We start from the raw sequence: 19,590 nt of genomic DNA on the forward strand, positions 1-19,590 counted from the left end.
AGGAGGCTGTACCGGTGTCGACCACGTTCCCAGCCTCCTGACGTGTGCAGGCGCCACATGGCCGCCGTAGCAAGCACAGACACGAGGGCTCCCCCAGGTGGCGGCAGGTTCCTTCTCAGGTACTTCCGCCCGACCATGGGGGTTGGCACAGCCCAGAATGTATTCTGATGGGTAAAGGCCCAATCGTGCCAGATCAAATGCTAGATCAACAAACGATGATTGAGGACCTTCTCCAAGCCCAGCCCTGTGCGAGGACACCTACTACCCTTCCCCACTCTTCAGCCTCCGGAGGCTCACGGTCAGGGTGAGAGAGAAGCTGTCAACTCAGCAGAGCTTCCTGGACTTCTTGTCCAGTGAAGAAGGTCCGAGAAGGGAGAGGCTTGTGCAGGGAACCGGGGAATCAGAAGAGGCTGCTCGGAGGATGCGGGGCTCTAAGTGAGGACGAAGGAGCAGGACAGACTGAAGGAGGAACAGATGTCTCAGGACAGGAATCCTGCGGGCAAAGAAGGGACCGTGAAGCACTCGTGTCCTGGCTCACCCGCTCACCGGCAAGGAGACTTCAGACAACGGAGCCTCAGTTTGCTCGTCTGTAAAATAGAACACATAGCCTCCCTACTTACATAATAGAGCATTTGGGGATCTGGTGAGAGAGCTGGGTTCCTTCCTATCAGGGATCCCACCTCTTGCATCCAGCACTCTGAACTGTGACAGCTCAACAAGTCTTAAGGGTTATTAGTGAGGCCAATATTGTTATTATAGCAGATGGTATGGATCAAAGATAACTCACCAGTTGGGACACCAAATACAGGCAAATAGACCCCCAGCTGCCTCTCTAGGGCACAGCACAGCCAGGCCCCTGGGCTGGGAGTCCAGAGACTTCCATCCAGAGTTTCTCATTCTCCTGAGGCCTCTGAGGGATGGGCTCTGCTCTCAAAACTCAGGAGAGACATGGAATAAACCACATTCCCCTCCAGGAGGGGCCTGGAGCCGAGACTAGAGCTCTGCTTACTTTATTTTTGTTTTCTATTCTATTAATTTCTGGATTATGAATTTCTGAATACCAATTTGAACTTCTGAACCTGCATATAAATGGTATAATCAAAAAATATATAACATTATTTCCTTCCTTCTACTTTCTTTAAACTTATTATTTTTATGATTTTCCAACTTCTTGAGTTGAATGCTTTAATTTTCCACCTTTCTTCTTTTTCAATATAAGATTCTCTGAAAACCATAAATTTCCTTTTACGTACAATTTTGACTGCTTCCTATTGTTTTCATATGTAGCATTTTTATTAGCATTTAGTTAAAACGGTTTTATTCTTTGACGCATAAGTTATGTAGAAATCTCCCCACCCACGGGGCACTCGTTTACCAAACACTGAGCACATGCTTAGCCTGAGCCAGGCCTGCCCTGGATGCTCTCGGAGACGTTCAGTTCCTCTAACCTTTCTCTCTGGACCCTGGACTCCCTGATCCTCCACGTTCACCTCCTTCGTTGCCTACTTTCGTGCCTTTTATCCCCAGAACACTCTAAACTCCTCGGGGGGGCAGGGATGGCACCCCATTACATCCCCAGGGCCTGGCACGGCACTGGCCCATAGTAGGTTTTCAAGAAACGTAAAATTAATGAGAGAATAAACGAATGAGGTACCTCCCCACCGAGGTCTCCTAGCCTAAATGTCCCAGAAGGTGAGGACATATCTCTTTGACCTTTGCATGCCCTGTGTTAATGCAACGCCTGCACATTGAAGGAGCACAGTTAGTGCATGCAGAATGAATGAAAGAAAACAACGACTTCTCCACCAAATGAGGAAATGCTCCTGCCCCTTTCCTGCTAACAGATCCTGAACAGTTCTCTGGAAGGCTCCGGGTCTGATTCCCGCTCCTTGTGCAAGCTCCCTCCTCCCTCCTCCTTGCTGCTCCTGCCTTCCGGAGTGATTCAGTGAATGCCCGCCCAGCCAAGGGCGCCACCCCTGCTCTGAGCACAACAACAAAAATCAGCTCCTACCTGAGTTTGGCTCTTTCTTCTCCTGATTTCTGCTCCTCCTAACCACCTGTGAGACGAGCAGGGCAGGTATCATTAGCTGAGGCCCAGAGAGGCCAAGCATTGTAACTTTAGTCACCCAGCAGGTAAGAGGATGCATCTTGGTTCCATGGAACCATTTTCTACCCGCAGACTGGCTGCCAGAGGGGCAGTAAAAAGGACCAAACCCAGGAACTGACAAAGTGGAGACTGAAGGCCCCCACCTTCAAACACAGAGGGCAGTGGGGTTGAGCAGGCACCCAACAGCAGGTTGCCAGCCTGAGCCCCCAGGCTCAGCGTGGAAGATCAGGGCTCAGAGGTGTCAGGCCAGGACCAGCAAGTCAGCGCCCTGGTGGCCCCAGAGAAAACTTCCTCTAAGGGGGTCCCCGGGCCAGAGCCTAAGGCAGGCCCCGTGTGCTGGGGGTTGACTGCAAGACCTCTCTTCCTGTTCCTTCTCCTGGTCTATCTAGGCCTAAGGAAAACAGCTGGAAGAGAGGCAGTTCCTGTGTTTGGGAAGCTCCAGACCCTGATGAGGGGGGGCCCACACCAAAACAGAGACAGATAGAACCAGAGGTACCTGGGCAGAGCTCAGACCTCAGCACTGGGGCCTGCAGAGCTGCTGGGGGATGTTATCAAAGAGGGCTTCCTGGAGGAGGGGACAGAGGCAGCTTGGAAGGAGGGGATATTAGGGCTGGCAAAGAAGAACGGAGTGGAAATGGCTGAGGGGAGTGGAGAGGAGCAGATTTGCTCAGCCTGCAGCCTGGGCAGAGAGCAGGCTGCAAGCTACCAGACACGAGCAGGTAAGCCTGAGTTGAGAATGAGGAAAACTAAGGGAGCAATATCATAATGTGGGGTAACCCTGGAGCCCCCACCAGGAGATAAGCCAACTATGTGCAGGGACTGTGTATAATCCAACTGTGCATCCTCGTGTCCAGCAGGGTGCCAAGCACACAGTCGGCACTTACTAAATGCTAGATAAATTAATGAAGGCATGACCTACCAGCAGGTGACTGCAGCTACTGAGGGATGAAGATGCACACATTGTGGAGGACTTTTCGAGCACCTACTGTGTGCTGCACCCTGTGCTAGGCACAGCAGGAAGGACGAAGGAACAAAGGGCAAAATGAGGTATTTGGCCTTAGGGGCTTCTGGCCGGGATCCGACTCCTGGTCCCCTGTCGTGCCCAAGTCCCCTCTGTGTGGTCAAGAGTGCCCTCTGCCGACCTTGGGCAAGGCCTGCCCCCTCTCTAGAGCTGTTTCTTCATCTGTAAATAAAGGGGTCAGATGAGTGGCCTGCAGACAGACCCCTTTGATGTCAACACCTTGCCGGCCTGCTCATCCTCTCCCCACTCACTCAGTTCCCTGGGCAATGCGCCCTCCCAAGGGGGCTGCAGTCAGAGTAATTGAGACTGTGGCCTGTGGAGCAAATCCGGGTTCCAGCTGTGTGGTCTGGGGCAACCTCGAGACAGAGGACCTGCCTCACAGATGTGTTGAGCAGCTCTAAAGAGCTGATGCACGATAAAAGAATTTAGCACGCTGCCTGGCACATGCTGTGCTTAAAATAACAGCAAACACACTAATGGTGAGAGCCTTTCCCCTGCTCCGGAGCGGAGCTGGAATCCGCCCCCTACCTGGCCCAGGGGGCCTGGGCAGGAGTGGTTAGGCGAGGGTCCGCACCATCCGCCCAGCCTCACCCGGAGACGCCAGGGCTCAGAGACCTGTTGCGGGCAGCTGAGGATTAGAGAGAGCAAGGGAAGTGGCCCAGGCCTAGGTCCCCTGCGCGAGCGGACCGCCCACATTCCATTAGGGAAAGGTCAGCGCCCGCCCCTACCACCCCCGGCGGCGGCACCGCGGCAACCACTGCCCTCTGCCGGCCGCGGTAGGACCAGCACGTCTCAGAAGCCGGAGCCGGAGCCGGAGCCGAAAGGGCTTCCCCTGCCAGAGGGAGGAGGCAGGGAGGCAGGGAGGGAGGTGGGGCTGCGTTTCCAAGCGCTAAACCCAGAACTCAAATCCCACAGACTTCGCTCTAATCTCGGGCCTAAGCGCCCACAGGCTCCCAGGGCTGAGCCATCTCCCCTCCCCTCCGCACCCCTCCATCCGCCTCATCCCACCTCACCCCCGCAGAGGCAGGCTCAGCACCTTCCACTCAAAGAGCGGCCACAGCCCACAGGCCTCGGAGACCCTGACCCCACCTGGAATACTCACCACACCCCCAGCTCTGGCTCCTCATCTGTCAGCTCCGATGTCACCTCCTCAGAGGGACCTGCCCACCTGAAATAGCCCCCCACTACCTCCACACTGCTTTTCATTTCCTACTTCATTACACCCTGTCTGGGTGCTTTTCATGGCGTTCAGCACAACCTGCTTTGTCTTGTCGAGTTTCCCTTCTCTAGTGTACCAACTGGGATCCAGTCAGGAAAAGAAGAACCAGGCTGGGTACCTCCAGCAGAGGGGATTCAATGCCCCGAGCTGAGAGCGTGGGAATTGAAAGTGGAGAGAACATGGGGGAAAGCTGAGGTGTTCTAGAGATTAGTAAACACAGGAGGCAGTACCACCCCCAGGGCTGACACAGGCGGCCTTGGATGCAGGAGCTCAGGCGAGGGCCCTACAGGCCAGTTCTCAGACATGGGGGCAGGGGGACCGGACAGAGTAAAATATTTTCCTTCAACTGGGAACAGTTGGGAATTAAAACTGGGGGATTGTTCTGACGAGGTGGCCAAGGCCCTTGTGGGCTTCCAGAAGGCAGACTGCACGTGTGCCCCAGGTGGAGAACATGTAACACCTGCAGATCCCCTGCTGGGACCCCTGTTCAGACATGACAAATATCCCCCCAAAATAAACAAGTGGGTCTACATCAAACTAGAAAGCTCTGCACAGCAAAGGAAACCATCAACAAAATGAAAAGGCAGCCTATGGAATGGGAGAAAATATTTGCAAATCAGATATCTGATAATGGGTTAATATCCAAAATATATAAAGAACTCATACAACTCAATAGCAAAAAAAAAAAATCCAGTTAAAAAATGGACAGAGGATCTGAATAGATATTTTCCCAAAGACATACAGATGGCCAACAGGTACATGAACAGGTGCTCAACATCACTAATTGTCAGGGAAATGCAAATCAAAGCCACAATGAGCTATCTCCTCACACCTGTGAGAATGGCTATCATCAAAAAGACCAGAGATAACAAGTGTTGTCGAGGATGTGGAGAAAAGGGAGCCCTTGTGCACTGTTGGTGGGAATGTGAAATGGTGCAGGCACTGTGGAAAACAGCATGGAGGTTCCTCAAAACTTTTAAAGTTCAACTACCATATGATCCAGCAATTCCGTTTCTGGTGTTTATCGGAAGGAAACAAAATCCCTATCTCCAAGAGATATCTGCACCCCCATCTTCATTGCAGCATTATTCACAATAGTCAAGACCTGAAAACAACCTAAGTGCCCATCTACGGATGTGTGGATAAAGAAAATGTGGTATGTATATACAATGGAATGTTATTCAGCCATATAGAAGAAAGAAATCCTGCCATCTGTGACAACACGGATGGACCCTGAGGACATTATGCTAAGTGAAATGTCAGAGAAAGACAAATACTGAATGATCTCACTTATATGTGGAATCTAAAAAAACCAAACTCATAGAAACAGACAACAGATTGGTGGTTGTCAGAAGTGGGAGGTGGGGGTGGGGGAGATGGATAAGCAAAGAAAGAAAGAGAAAGAAGGGAGGAAGGGAGGGGGAGAGAGAGGGGGGAGAGAAAGAGAGAGAAAGAGAAAGAAAAAACACCTCCCCCACTTTGATAGATTTTTTATATTTTTAACTTTTTTCAGATAGAGAAATCTGCCTCTCCCTGTCCCAACTAAGGCACGTGAGTCTGGTGGATGTTCCCATAACCACTCAACTTCTGTCCCAAGGAGACCAAGAAAGAACCAGAACACTTCTGCCCTCTCCTCCTCCCCGCCCCCCAGCCCTCCAGCCCCTGACAGGTTGGTGCCAGCTGTGGCTCAGCTACAGCCTCAAAGTTGGGCACCTCCCTGTCATCAGCCCCATCACCAAGGGACACGTGCCACCTCAGAGCCAGCACTCAGCAGTCGCGTGACAAATATTTATTGATGCCTACCACGCGCCCGTCCTGTTTTAGGCTCTGGGGAAACAGTGTGAACAAATCCACCCAGATCCCTGCTCCCCTGGAGTTTACATTCCCATGGGGAGAGATGGATAAGGGAGATATTGTAAAAGGTATAGTCGGCTCAAGGGCAATAATGAATGCGATGGACAAAAATCAAGGAGAAAGGCACATAGGGAGTGTTGGGGGCGGGGTGATTAATAGGGAGCTCACTGAGAAGGGGACATTTCATCAAAACCCAGGAGGTGAAGAAGCAAGCCACGTGGATGCCTGGGGAAGAGCATTCCAGCACAGGGAACTGCACGGGCAAAAGCCCTGAGGCAGGACCCTGCCCTGCATGTTTGAGGACCTACAAGGAGGCCAGTGTGGCTGCAGTGGAGGGACGAGGGGGACAGTGGGAGGAGACTGGTCAGACAGGGGGGCCAGACTGTGCCAACCTCGTGGGCCGTGGTTGGACTCCATCTTTGAGGGAGTGAGATGGAGAGTTTGGGGTGGACAGTGTGACCTCTGTTGTAAGAGGCAGAGGGCCAGAGCAGAACAGTAAGATCTGGAATTTTCTGAGCCCCACATTTGACAAGAAACAAGAGAGAGAAACGGCCTTCTCTGCCCATCTTTCTTTTACCCCATAATTTCCATTTCAAAGAATCAAATTGTGTGTGGGCAGGGGGGTTAGTTTTCATTTCCACAAGCCCCAGGACACGTCCCCCATTAGAATGTCAGCTCTTCGAGGCAGGTGCCACCTGTGTGACAGTGCCTCACAAGGGGCCTGGCACCCAACAGGTGTTCATTCAGTATCTGCTGAAGGAATGTGCAGACAGACCCGTGAGGGAGTCTGTAACAATCTCCACGGCCATGCTTGTGTCAAGGCCCGTGCTGGCACCAGCAGACATTGCCCCCATTTCAGGAGAAGTTGAGTGGCTCATTGAGGGTCACCCCGAGGCAGAGCTGGACTCAGACCTCGAGCCTGTCTGACTCCAGGGCCCCTGCCCCCTTCTCACCACCACAAAGGCCCAGCACAGCCCATCAGGCCAGTGCGGTCACTCCCACCTCCATGGGCTCACCCAGGGCCCTCCAACACCAGCCCAGAATGCTCCAGAGGGGCAGGGGGCTGTCCCTGTGTCTGTCCCTCTGACGGTCTGTGAGTCTACTGGGCGGGGGGCTTCCTCTGGGAGTCTGCCCCTCCTGTGCCAAGTCCGTGCTCCCCCTCCCGCCCCCACCACCCGCAGGTGGGTCTGTACCTGTGTTTCTGCCCTGCCCTCCTGATTCCTATCCCCGCCCTTCTGATTCCCATCCCCACCGCCTGCAACGCCTCTCCCTGCCATCCGCAGGCCCTGAGCGCCCCCTGCTGGCCGCTGCTCCGCCCACAACTCCATGCCCAGCAGGAGCAGGAGAGCGTCTGTGCACGGGGGCAGTGCAATGCGCAGTTCCTGGGGCTAGAATTTGGCCTCGGCCCTTCTCCCCCACGCCCATGAACCTACAGGGATCCCCATCTTGGGCCCCCCTCAGTGGTTTGGGAGGACTGCCTGGCACACACAGATATGGGGACGGGGCACAGACTGGGACTCTCCCACAGGCTCCCCAGAGCATTTCCCCAGGTAGTGGGGGATGAGCCTTGAGAAAGGAGGGTAGAGGAGGTGGGGGCAGGACCGGCGCTCCCGGGGCCAGTGCACAGTGGGTCCTCTGCCCCTGCTTGGAGGCTGGAGAAAACCCAGGCTGGTCCCCGCCCCAGCCTTAATCCCTCTCATCCCATCTACCTTCTTCTTGTTAAACCCCCACCCCTGCCAAACCTATCCTTCCCCAAAATGCCCTTCCTTCAAATCCTCAGAAGTCCCGGTGCCATCCATGAGGCCATTGCACATCCTGCCGTGGCACTGACATGGGTGCTGAGGAGACAGGAAGTGGGTAAGCTGGAAAGTGAGGTCAGCCTTGGAGAGGACCACATATGAACAGGCACATGGCTATGTGCAGACGTGCACACACATACACAGCATTGCATGTGTGCACACATGAACACAGGTGTGCTCTGCACACATGTGCACTCGCCTGCGTGCACATGCAAACACATACGCACAAATATGCACACATGTACATAAAGTGTGTCAGTGCCCACATGAGCATCACGTGCACACCGCCATGCATAGGCACAGGTATCCACACCTGCAAACAGGCATCCTTAGACAGGTACAGACCAACACGGGTCCACCATCAAAGCCCACAGCTACACACACACCCCTCCGTCAATGCTCACACGCACACACGTCCACACATGCCTAAGGGGCAGTTGGAACCCACTCACTTGCTCAGTGACCCTGCGTGTGTGCAACTGTTCAGAGCCTCAGTTTCCCCATCTATAAAAGTGGGTAATAGGGGTGCCTGCTGGCTTGTAAGGAGTAAAGGAGCCAATGGACGGCTCAGGCCTGGTATACAGTAGGCGCTCAGCAAGCGTCAGCAGGCAGAACCCCATCCTGGCCTGTTTGTGACTCTGACCGGAAGGTAACAGGAAGAGTTCCCATCTCCGTCTGAGGCAATGGGTCCCCTGAGCCCAGAGGCCCCCCACAGGCACACACGTGCACGCACGCAGGGGTTGCTCTATGTGTTTCTGCTGTTTGCACAGCCTGGCTTAGTGACAAGCTGAGTTAGGAGCACGTGGGCCCACACAGGAGCCCGGCCCTCCGCCCCGGCCTGTCGGGACAGGGCCTTGCCAGGATTCCTGCATCCGCTGCCTTCCCTCTTCCTCTCTGCCACAGACATTGGGGTACAAGATGGAGGACTCAGGCACCCACTCGGACTCCAAGCCACCGTAGGCTTTGTCCTGCCTGCAGTGAGTCAAGGGTGCTTTAGGGGGCCCTCCTGAGACTGGGGAAGCCTGGGGGTCCTCCAGCCTCCCGGACAGCCCCTCCCCAACTCCATCTCCCCACAAGCCCCAGGCTGCTGAGACTTTGCTTCTGGTGAGGTGAGAAGTGGGAGGCCCCACAGGCCCACTGCGCCCTGTCCCCCACACAGTCCCCTCATGGCCTCCTGGGAAAGGAAGCCAGCCGATATCTTGTGACCTCCTCTCTCTAGGACCCTAAGTCCCCTCTCAGAACCCTGACTGCCAGGCCACCACTCATGGCCACCCCAGTACCTGGGCCCCGAGGGAGCTCCCCGTCCTGGGTGACCCTCCCGGGGATCAGGACAGCTATGTGGCAGGTCACCCCCTCAAAAGCATGCCCTTCAGTAACCAAGCCTCCAACCTGTCAGGCCCCAAAGGGGTGATGTGGGGTCTTCCCCTTGCTTGTCCTCACCCCAGGCAGGCAGGGAGCCGCTAGCAGGAAGTGCTGCCATTCTTAGCAGACAGAGAGCCCTTCCCCTTCCGGGTCCCTCCAAAATAGGTCAAGGCCACCTCAGACCTCAGGTAGGGGTGTAGCAGGTAGCACAGCCATCCCAGGGGTGACCTCCCAGCACAGTGAATGTAGCCTACCGCCTCATTTTACAGATGGGGAAACAGGCTCAGAGAGAGGAAGGGCCTTGCTGTAAGCCACACAGCAGAGGCAGGCTTTAGGCCAGCAGCTGAGCCTCCTGACCCCTCCCCACCCTCTCTGGAGGCAGCCAGGGCTCCAGCGAAGCTCTCACTCTGAGCTTTGCTCTGTGTGCCAGGCCTGCCCAACTTGGGGGGAGAGGGGCAGCAAGGGAAAGAGGGGCGCACACACCGAGATCAGCTGCTCTTCTGCTGGGAGGGGAGCAGGCTGCAAGGAGACTCCCTCCCAGGGCCTGGCCTTAGGGCGGCAGGACAAACACTGGCCAGCCAGGGCCCCTTCTGGAACCTCTGGGACCAGACCACGGCCAGAATGCGAGGGTCACTGGTGTGACCACAGACAGGCCTGGGTTTGGGAAGGGGGACCCCGAACATATTCTAGACCCACACTCTCTCCACCACCATGCCTTTGCAGTTTTAAACTAATGCCAAACTGTGGAGATAAGGAAATGGGAAAAGAGCCTGGCCTGGAAGTCGAGGGCTGTGGGTCTGGTCTTGCTTCTGCCACTAACTCATGGGGGGAACTGAGCCTCAGTTTACCCGTCTGTCAAGTGGAAATGGGGTTTGTACTCTCCGTGCCCCCCAAGACCCCATGCTGCCAGGGCCTGCCCCTCATGGTCAGAGTCTCTCCCTCCAAGCCGGGAAAGTGCCTCCCACTCCCGTCTCGGCCCTGCAGGCCAAGGGCAGGGTCAGCAGGAGCTGGGGGGCTGAACCACAATCCAGACCCTCCTGGTTCCGTGTGCCCTGGCTTCCACCCAGAGACACCACACAGGAGAGGCCAGGCCAGCCTGGTACCAGTCAGGCCAAAGCCTGCATTCCACTTCTCAGCCACTCTGCAGGTCCCCTGACACCCACTCCCAACCTGGGACCACAGCCAGCTATGGGATGGCATGGGGGGACCATGAGGCCCCTTCCTGAGGAGACTTGCCCTGAGGGAGCTGCCAGTGGGAGGGGGGAGGAGGGCGGGGACGCCCTTTGACACTGTCCTGGGCCACTGTCCCTGAGCCTCTCCTATGGGTCAATGCTCACAACAATACTGCAAGGTAAGGTCATGCCCTCTCTTAACAGAGGAGGACACTGAGGCCCAGCACAGCTCTGGCTGCCTCTGGCTGCAGGAGAGGTGGGAGGCCACTGAAGCAGGGGCTGGGGCCCTGGCCCGGAGCCACCCACCAACAGGGCAGGGGTGTGTCATGCGAGGGTCCCCTGGATCCCAAAACTGGGAACCTCGGGGCCTGTGACCCTGGCAGGCCTGTGTCCCTGGGAGGCGCCAGGCCGGGGCGGGGCTCGGAAGCCTCTGTTCCCGCAGCGCCGACACCTGGTGTCCGCCCGCCCGCGGGCCGGCATGCCCGGGCAGGGAGGCCGCTTGGGGCCGCCCCTGACCGGACGGGACGAGACGAGACGCGGGCGGCGCCGCCACATCTGAGCCCCGCCGCATTCCGGGGCGCCCCGCCTGGGGCGGCGGACGGGGAGCCTCCCAGAGCCAGGTGGGCACCGCCCCCTGCCGGCCACCACAGACCCCTGCAGGTCCCCGAGGAGGCAGCCACCGGGTCCAGCCCTGGGGCGCCTCCCACGGTACCCCACCCCCATCAGTCACTCATCAAACTCTTTCTGCCTGTGCCAGGGGCAGAGGGTACTGCCCAAGGACAAAGCCAGAGGCTTGTAGAGACCTTGCCCCCTACCCTCTGTGACCTGCCAAGTCTTTGAGTCACCCCCCCAATGCTCCACACCCTCTGGACACCCCACAGCCAGGCTACAGAAGTGGCCGCCGGTTTCTGGACTCCCCTGCCCAGGAAGTGGGCAGAGCTGGAGCCTCCTCTCCCTGCCTTTGAGCTGCTCACACACCTGCAAGCCCACCGTCATGCCACCTCCTCCTGCCCACAAACCAGCCAGCCTCCCCACCGGGCGTGTCCACCCAGTCCTTGCCTGCCTACTCAAAGACCCCTCAAAGTGTCAACAGCAAAATGCTTATGTAGCACTTGTGACGGGCAAACAGTGTTCTTCCTGCTCTATAAACATTCAAATGTTTAACAAGCCTGCCCAGAACAAGCCCTGCACGGCCCCGCCTCACGCTCTCACACACACACACCCTGTGCCTGTGCATAACTCCATGTTCCGGGTCTGGGCCCCCACCGCTGGCAGCTGTGCTTCAGAACACTGGACACCGCCTGTCCTTCCTTCGGCCGGAGCCCCAGTACTCAGGCAGCTCTGCGGGCAGCAAGTGCTGGGGAAGGAACATGGACTCTAGTCCTGGCCACCATGCACTGCTGTGGCCCAGGGCAGCACGCGTCCCTCTCGAAGCCCCAGGTTTCTGAGCTGTCCAGAAGAGGCCGTTTCTAAGGCCATGTCAGACCTGCCCGTTTGGGATCAGGATGGGCCTGGGCTTGTCCACTTCACAGTGTGCTCTCCTCTCCCAGAGTCATGGTGCTTTATGTAGTATACAGTAAGTGCTCACTAAATGCATGAACTAACAGTTGTTCACAGACTGTGACCCTGCTCTCAGCCCCTGTCGGAGCCCGGGACCCGAGAGGAACCACACCCTCTGCCTCCCATGCCCTAGCCCTCCTGGCTGCTAGAACCTCCTGATGGATCCTGGTCCAGCCTCAAAGAAATCAGTGACCAGGAGGGGGTGATGATCTGTGAACAGGCCTGGCAGCCTCCTCCTCCCTCAAACCCTCCCCAGGGCCTGGCAGCAGCCTAGAGGCCAGGAAAGGGAGATGGTCCAAGGTCACATGTGTTCAGATGCCCCCATCAGAGCCTTAGGACCCAAAGGTCCCTGTGGGGTGGACCACAGGGTGCCCCCTGAAGTTTCCACTTGGAAAGTCAGGAGGAGTCAGCTGATCGTGGTTTTCAGCATGGAGTTGAAGAGCTGCCCTTAACAAGCCCATGACAAACACTTATTGGGCACCAACTAGTGTCAAGCACTGCCCAAGGCACTGGGAACACAGGCTGGTGCGGGACACAGAGAAGATGCTGGAAACCGGCTTGGATGCAAACCCCACACGGCAAGGTTTGAACCTTAAAGTTTCACTGTCAAGGAGAGAACCTGGGGCAGCAGCCCCACTTCCTGGAGAGGGGAGTGTACGCAAGGTGTGGAAGGCAGGACGTGCCGGCAGGCTGGGGAAGGGGCGTGGAGATGGGCCTCTCCAGTGGGAATCAGAACAGAGCCTCAGGTTTCCCCAAACCCCACAGTGGGGGAGAGGATGAGGGCACTTGTACCTGACTTTTAACCTGCTGTGGCCTGAGCACTGGGCAGTCTGCATCCTCCAGTAAACAGGGCAAGAAGAGAGGGGTCCAACACCCAGCAGAAGAGACTAGAGCCAGACAAAAGGCAGCACTTCCTACTAGAACTGTCTGAATTCCCAACTGGCAAGAGACTGAGGGGTTCCCTGACCCTCAGGGCTTTCAAGAAGGGGTACCACCACAGGGGCTTCAGGAGGGGTCCTTTCTGCACTGAGGCAGGGGGCTGGAGGCAGGCCTCTGAGGGCCACTCCATGCAGAGGAGGCTGGGAATGGGAGAGGACAGCTAGCCACTCTCACGTGTTCATCTTGTTTTCTTCACACGGCAGAAGCTGCTTCGTCAGCTCCCTGGAAAACCTCTGTGCAATCGCTATGCTGGGAGGGGGCAGGTCAGGAGGCTCCTGCATCAGAACTGAGGCGGGAGGGAGGGAGGCCCCCCGCAGGGCTCCTCCATCAGGCCAGGCTTGGTACCTGGTCCCCACCCTGTCCTCTCCCAGCTGGGCCTTCTAGGTGCACTCACCTAGCAGAACTGAGCACCACTCAGGCCCAGGCCCAGCCAGGTGGGAGGGAGGGAGGGGGAGAGCACACAGCCTGCCCCCAGGAAACAGGGCAGGACTGGGAGCCAGGAGTCCTGGGCTCTGGTCCCAGCTCTGAGCCTTGGTTACCCAGCTCCGCAGTGAGGGCTGGACCAGACAGCATCCAGGGATACTGCCAGCTCCACTGCCTCTAGGACCAACAGGGAGACACGCTCCCTTCCTTCGCTGTGCCCACAGGGGTCCAGGGCAGAGCATGGCTGCCCCAGGCCGGGCCGCCCCTACCGTCTGTTAAACGTTAAACTTCCCTGTTAAACTCACTTGCCAGAGTGTTCTGGGGGAGAGGCTGCTGCAGGGGTTAAACAGACAACACTTGAGAAATGCTCTGGAGATGGCGAGTGGGTGCGTTTATCTCCAGGGGAAATTCCAAGATGGTGCATCTAGCGCACAGGATGACCGGCATGGACGATAGAGAAGACTTGGCACCCCAGGGCTGCGGAGAGCATGGCCAGGGGTGGGCTGGGGGCTTCCCGGGAAGATCAGCTTCTCAAGGGGGGCACTAGTTGACAGCTGGAGACAAGGCATTCCAAGCAGGGAGACAGGCCTAAAGAGGGCGCACCAGCTTCCTCGGCCCTCTCCACCAGGCCCCAGTGCTGGGAAGCAGGCAAGCTCCAACCAGGTCCCACCTGATCAGGAGAACTGCCCTGGAACCCCAGCTCCCTTGGAACAGAGAGGGTGGGCCCTTGCCTCAGGAGCCCAGCAGGGCAGGGACAAAAGCTCTTGGGCTTGGGGAAGGGACCAGGGCTGTGACCAGGTGTGGCTGGTGTGGCCTGGGCCTGTTAAGTGTCTGTAAGTGAAGGCACACTCCATAGGGCTTAGGATCCTCAGGTGAATTCACGGCCCCTAGCCCATCTCCCTCACTATACAGAAGAGGAAACTGAGGCTTGGAAAGGAGCAGTCACTTAGCCGAGGTCTCACAGCCACCGAGCTGCCTCTCTGAACCCCTGCTGCCTCCTCTGCCTCCCAGGTGGGGGGGGCCAGGCCGCCCCCATGCCAGGTGCCCCCGACCCGGGATGGAGCAGCAGAAGCTCCATGAGGTGAGGGGGCAGGGGGTGGGTGGCCTGGTCGGGCTCCAGCCCAGGACTGGGACACCACGAAGCGAAGCGCTGTTCTGCCTGGGTGGGGCGGGGAGCCTGGAGGCAGGGAGGCAGCCCGCCTCTCCACCTGGCAGAGGCATTTGTTACCTTATAAGGTGCTTTCTCTTCTCCCTCAAATAGTGTCTGGCAAAGAACCGGTGGGGCTGTGGGTGGAGGGGGTGGGGCCAGCTCTTGGAGCTGCACCCTACTCACCCACCCAATGCACCCTCTCTGAGGGCCGCAGGGTCAGAAGCCGCCCCCTGGTCTGTCGGAGAAAATCAACCAACCTACCGGTGCCTGAGGACCCGAGCCTGGCCTGGGAACCAGGACCCCTGGGGTCCCATCCTTGCCCCCGTGGGAGAGGGCTGTCCATGGGCGGTGCAGGGTCCACATGCCCTTAACCTGCACTGCTGCCCCTTCACATCCAGTTTACAGCCGATCCTGCTCTCCTGCCCCCTCACACTCACACACATACAGACACACTCACACGGACATACACACAGCCACCTGTGGGGAAGGGCCGGTGTTGTGTGGAAACCGAACTTCCTGTTCTTCCCTGAGGCCAGTGAGGCCTGGCTTCCCAAGGAGGGGGCTGCCCCTCAGGGCCCCCGGTCTCCTGCCCCTTGTCCAGAGAAAGCAAGTTGGCACTGCCCAGAGGGTCCAGCAGGGCCAGGTGTGTCTCCATCCTCAGAGGCATGGAGGGGCCTAGGATCCAGGCCCAGGGGCTGGGCAGGGCAATGGGCTGCTCATTCGCCTGACCCTGTGGGGCCCCTGCCTGACCCTGGGTCCGGTGGTGTCGAGGGCTCCAGTGATGGGCTGGACTGAGGGGAGGGCCGGGTCCAGGCCACCATCAATGATGCTCCAACACCTGGCACAGGACAGGACACAGCAAATGCCCAATGAGGAGGTTTAAGGCTGGCTGGCCACTCATGAGCTGGGTGACGGTGGGCGACTATTCACCTCCCGAAGCCCTGGTTTTCTCATCTGTCAAGTGGAAGTGATAGTTTCCTCCGCTCAGTGTTGTTGTAAGGGTGCACTGGGCTGCCGGTTTGGATGGCGGCACATAGTGACCTGCAAATTCCGTGACTGGACAGCTGGGGAAGGGTCATTGTGCCCCCCAGCGTCTCTGGCTGTGTCTGTGGGTGCCAAACCCCCTTCCAGCCCCTCTAGTCCCTAACTGGAGGGAGCTCCAGGGCACAGGGCCCTTGTCACCAAGGAACATCTGGGAAGGGCAAACAGCACACCAAGGAAAAGGCATGAGGACGGTGCCCACGCCAGGCAGGCCCCTCTGCCCCAGGTGGCCGTGTCCAGGCCCCAGTGTGTGGCCGTCTGTGCATGTGGCTGTGTGTGTGTCTGCGGTGCTGCCAGGCCGGCTGGGCCACACCCTGCTGACTCAGGGCTGCGGCACGCATCCTCCCCGGCCAGTGGGGAGAACAAAGCCGCCAGCTCAGGGCCTCAGCATCCAGCTTGAGTCACATGCAGACACGCCCAGCCAGGTGCCCCCATGCATCCTGGCCTGCTCCCACCCCAAGGGATCATGAAGGCACCCCCGACCCCTCCTGCGGTGGTGGAATGGAGGCAGCCCCTCTCACCCACGACAGCGGCATGCCCCGGTGCAGCTGGCTGACAGACAGGAGCTGGGCCCAGGGAAGCCTGGAGGTCTCAGGCCCAGACCAGGGCCACCAGCCCATTGCTGGGCCCCCAGACTCCAACTCAGCCCAGGCAGCAGGGTACCAGCCCCTCGGAGCCACAGGCTGGGGCCCAGGAGCTTCCTGGGGTGGCTAGACTCAGAGGGAGGGTAATGGAGGACAGGGGAGGGCCCTCCATGAGGGCCAGGGGCCCTGGTCAGTCTGGGTCATGCTGTGGACACAGCCCTGACCCTGGGCCCCCAAGTGTGGCTCTGAAATGTGTGTGAATTGTGACAAGGTGAGAGGGCCAGGCCAACCGGTTTCCACTCTGGTTAAGCCCAAGTTAAGAGCAGGCCCAGCTCCCCCCAGGAACTGGGAGTGGGGTTTGTCAGGAGAGGGGCTGGGGCTCACTCTGTTAAGCACCCCCCACCCCAAGCAGTGGCAGCTCAAAGAAGGAGCCAACGTTCCCAGACGAGTGTCCAGAATGAGAGAGGAGACCGAGACAGGAGGGCAGGGGGCAGTGGAGGGCAGGGGCACTGCATTCACTGGCAGGGAGGAGCCCCAACCCCCAGGCCCAGGCCAGTGTGATGGGGCCCCTGCTTCAGCTGCTCCAAGGCCCTGGAGAGTCTGGGGCTCAGGTGCAGAATGCTACCTCCTGGGGCCCCCGCCTGGGCTCAGAAGGTGGAGGGGGTCCTACCACCACCTGGGGCCAGAGGACCCGGTCTCCAACCAAGGCCATAGCTGAGAGCAGCCCACCAAGAAGGGAGGAGACAGACCCAGCAGGGACACCACAGGTGTAACAACCAGATCCCCAAAACCCTCAAGAGACCACACCTAACCCTAACACGGAAACCCTGGCCCGACGTGACCCAACTTGACCCCAAACTGTGCTGACTGCTGACCTGTGCCTGCCCCCCCAGCCCCTGGACCCACCTCCGGATCTGACACCGCACTAACCCCAACCCTAACCCCAAATCTGAACATACCCCAACTCTACCCTCAACCAACTTCACTCCAAAGCTGGGTGTTCCCCTATGCCCAAGCCTATCCCACCCTCCAACCCAGCCCTGAACCACCCCATCCCAAACCCCAGCTCTGACCTGCACCCACGCTCAGACTTATGCCCCAAATTCCAATGTCAGCCCTGCTCCTGCACCAAACCCACAACAGTCCTCCAAACCCTGCCTTCCCAGGCCCTACCCTAACCCTAATCCCTCTTCCACATCCCTGGAGCACCCCACACCCTGCCTCTACCCTCACCGCCAACCCTACCCTAAGCTCCCCACAAACCCACTTCAACCCAAACAGCCCGTGTCCACTGTCTGACAGTCAGGGACCTCTGCTGGGTCGGGCTGGGAGCCTCAGGCCAGGCATGGGCCCACAGCAGTGGGTCAGATCCCACCTGGCCAGGCTGGGAGTCGAGGTAGAAGGGCAGGGGCCGGGGTCAGGACATTACCCCCCCGTAAGAACAGCAGGCACAGCCCCTGCACTTGGGGCTCCAGCGGCCCCGTGCAAGCACTTGTAGGGGGTCACTCAGACTCTGGGCAGCACTCGCATGTCCTCCCAGCAGCAGTGGGGGCAGCTCAGAGCAGCCCAGGTGACCACTGCACCCACCCAGCTCAAGAAACCACTGCAGTACAGCCCCAGCCCACCCCTCTACCCTGGAGCCTGGGGTGCCCACACTTTGGGGCAGGGAGTCAAGCCTAGGCCCTCAGAACTTGTGCCAACATCCCCAGGGGCCCCAGCACCCCAGCCCCTGCCCCTGGTCTAAAGTTCGAGGCGAGGCCCTCCCTCTGCGGTCTGGGTGGCTGCCTGGTTTCGGCCTCCCCTCCCCTCTCCCCTGGCCCAGGCCGCATCCCCAGCAAGCCAGGACGTGCAGCTTGGGATAAACAGGCGAGCTCAGCTCCTCCTCCGCCCAGCCTCCGGCCTGCAACGGGCCAAGGCTGCTAGTGCTCCCTCAGCTCTGGCCTGAGGCCTTCCTGCTGCAGCTTCTGTCACAAGACTCCCCAGGACCCCTCTCAGGCAGGCCCAAGCACCCAAACTCCTCAGGCCTGCACAGCGTTCTCTGAACCCCTTGGCCTTTCCATCCCAGAGGCCCTGTGCCCATGGCAGCAGGACGATCCTCAGTGCATCTTTTTCTTACCGGCCCTTTTCCTGGCAGAAGGCCTGGTCCACTGAGTGGGACAGTCGGGAGCTGTGGCCCCATGTCTCCCACCACAGTGGGCACAGGAGACCCAGAGAGGTCCCAACCCATCACATATCAACCAGGAGGGTTGGGGTGTAGACTCCCTTGTCCCATCTCAGGCCTCGGGCAGTCCAGGCCTTACCCCAGAAGCCTGGGTAGGTGTATGGGGTATCCAGAGGCAGTGGGAGCTGGGGAGAGGCAGGGGACTCAGGGGCCAGGGACGGGTAAGGCACAGCCAGGCCACTGGGCCCAGGAAGTTCCTCCAGTCATCTAACTTGATTCCTTACAATGCAGTCCAAGAAGAGAAGGTTTCTCTCCTCTCCATCCCTCCTGGAGCCAGCCAGGTCCAGGCCTAGGGCCCTCTGGCCTGGCGACCACTCTGCCTCACCCACCCCAGCTGATCTCCCTGGCCTGGCCCTGCCCCTCCTCCTCTCCAGCCCCCATGCTGAGCAGAGGGACTCCCTGCTCCAGAGGTCCAGGCTGCGCAGAGTCCTCCCAAGGCTCAGCTCTGTCACGGCACCACTGCCTCTCCAGACACTTCTCATGGCTGCCTGCTGCCCAAGGAATTCACTACAGGACTCGTCACTAGCAGTCAGGGACCCCGGCAACATGCCAACCCACCCCAGCAACCTGACCCCCACTGCTGTCCACCCACCCGAGGCCCCGGCCACACCGGACCCCTGATGTTCTCCAGAGAGGCCCTGCAGTTTCTGCCTCCTGGCTTTTTGGGGCTGTCCACAGCCTGGAGCACCCTCCCCTCCACTCCCCTGTCTGTCCTTCAAGCACCAGCTCCACTGTGGCCCCCTCAAGAGGTCTTCACTGGTTCCTTCCTCCGTCGGGGGTGGGGAGTCCCCTTCTCTGGAGCCCAGACCACTGTGCTCTCTCTGAAGCCTGTCCATCTCCCCTGTCCTGCAGCTTTTGTGGAGCGGGTCTCTGCCACCCCCCACCTCCAGCTTCCTGACTCTCCGGGCACCACTCTCGCCCCCCCGCACTGCTCGCAGAAGATGGGGCCATGATTTCACCCGGTCTGGTCTGACACTCCAGCCCTCTCCAACCGCTTCATGAAGCTCCAACTCTTGGGACACTGGTGTCACTGTCCCTATTTTACTTAAAAAAGACACTGAGGCTACAACACGCTAACTGAATGCCCAAGCGGCAGAGTGGGAATTAGACCTCAACGAAGCCCACCCTCCAAAGAACT

The sequence above is a fragment of the Ceratotherium simum genome, chromosome 17, assembly GCF_057802395.1.
Source record: "Ceratotherium simum simum isolate JZ-2026a chromosome 17, ASM5780239v1, whole genome shotgun sequence".
NCBI lineage: Eukaryota > Metazoa > Chordata > Mammalia > Perissodactyla > Rhinocerotidae > Ceratotherium > Ceratotherium simum.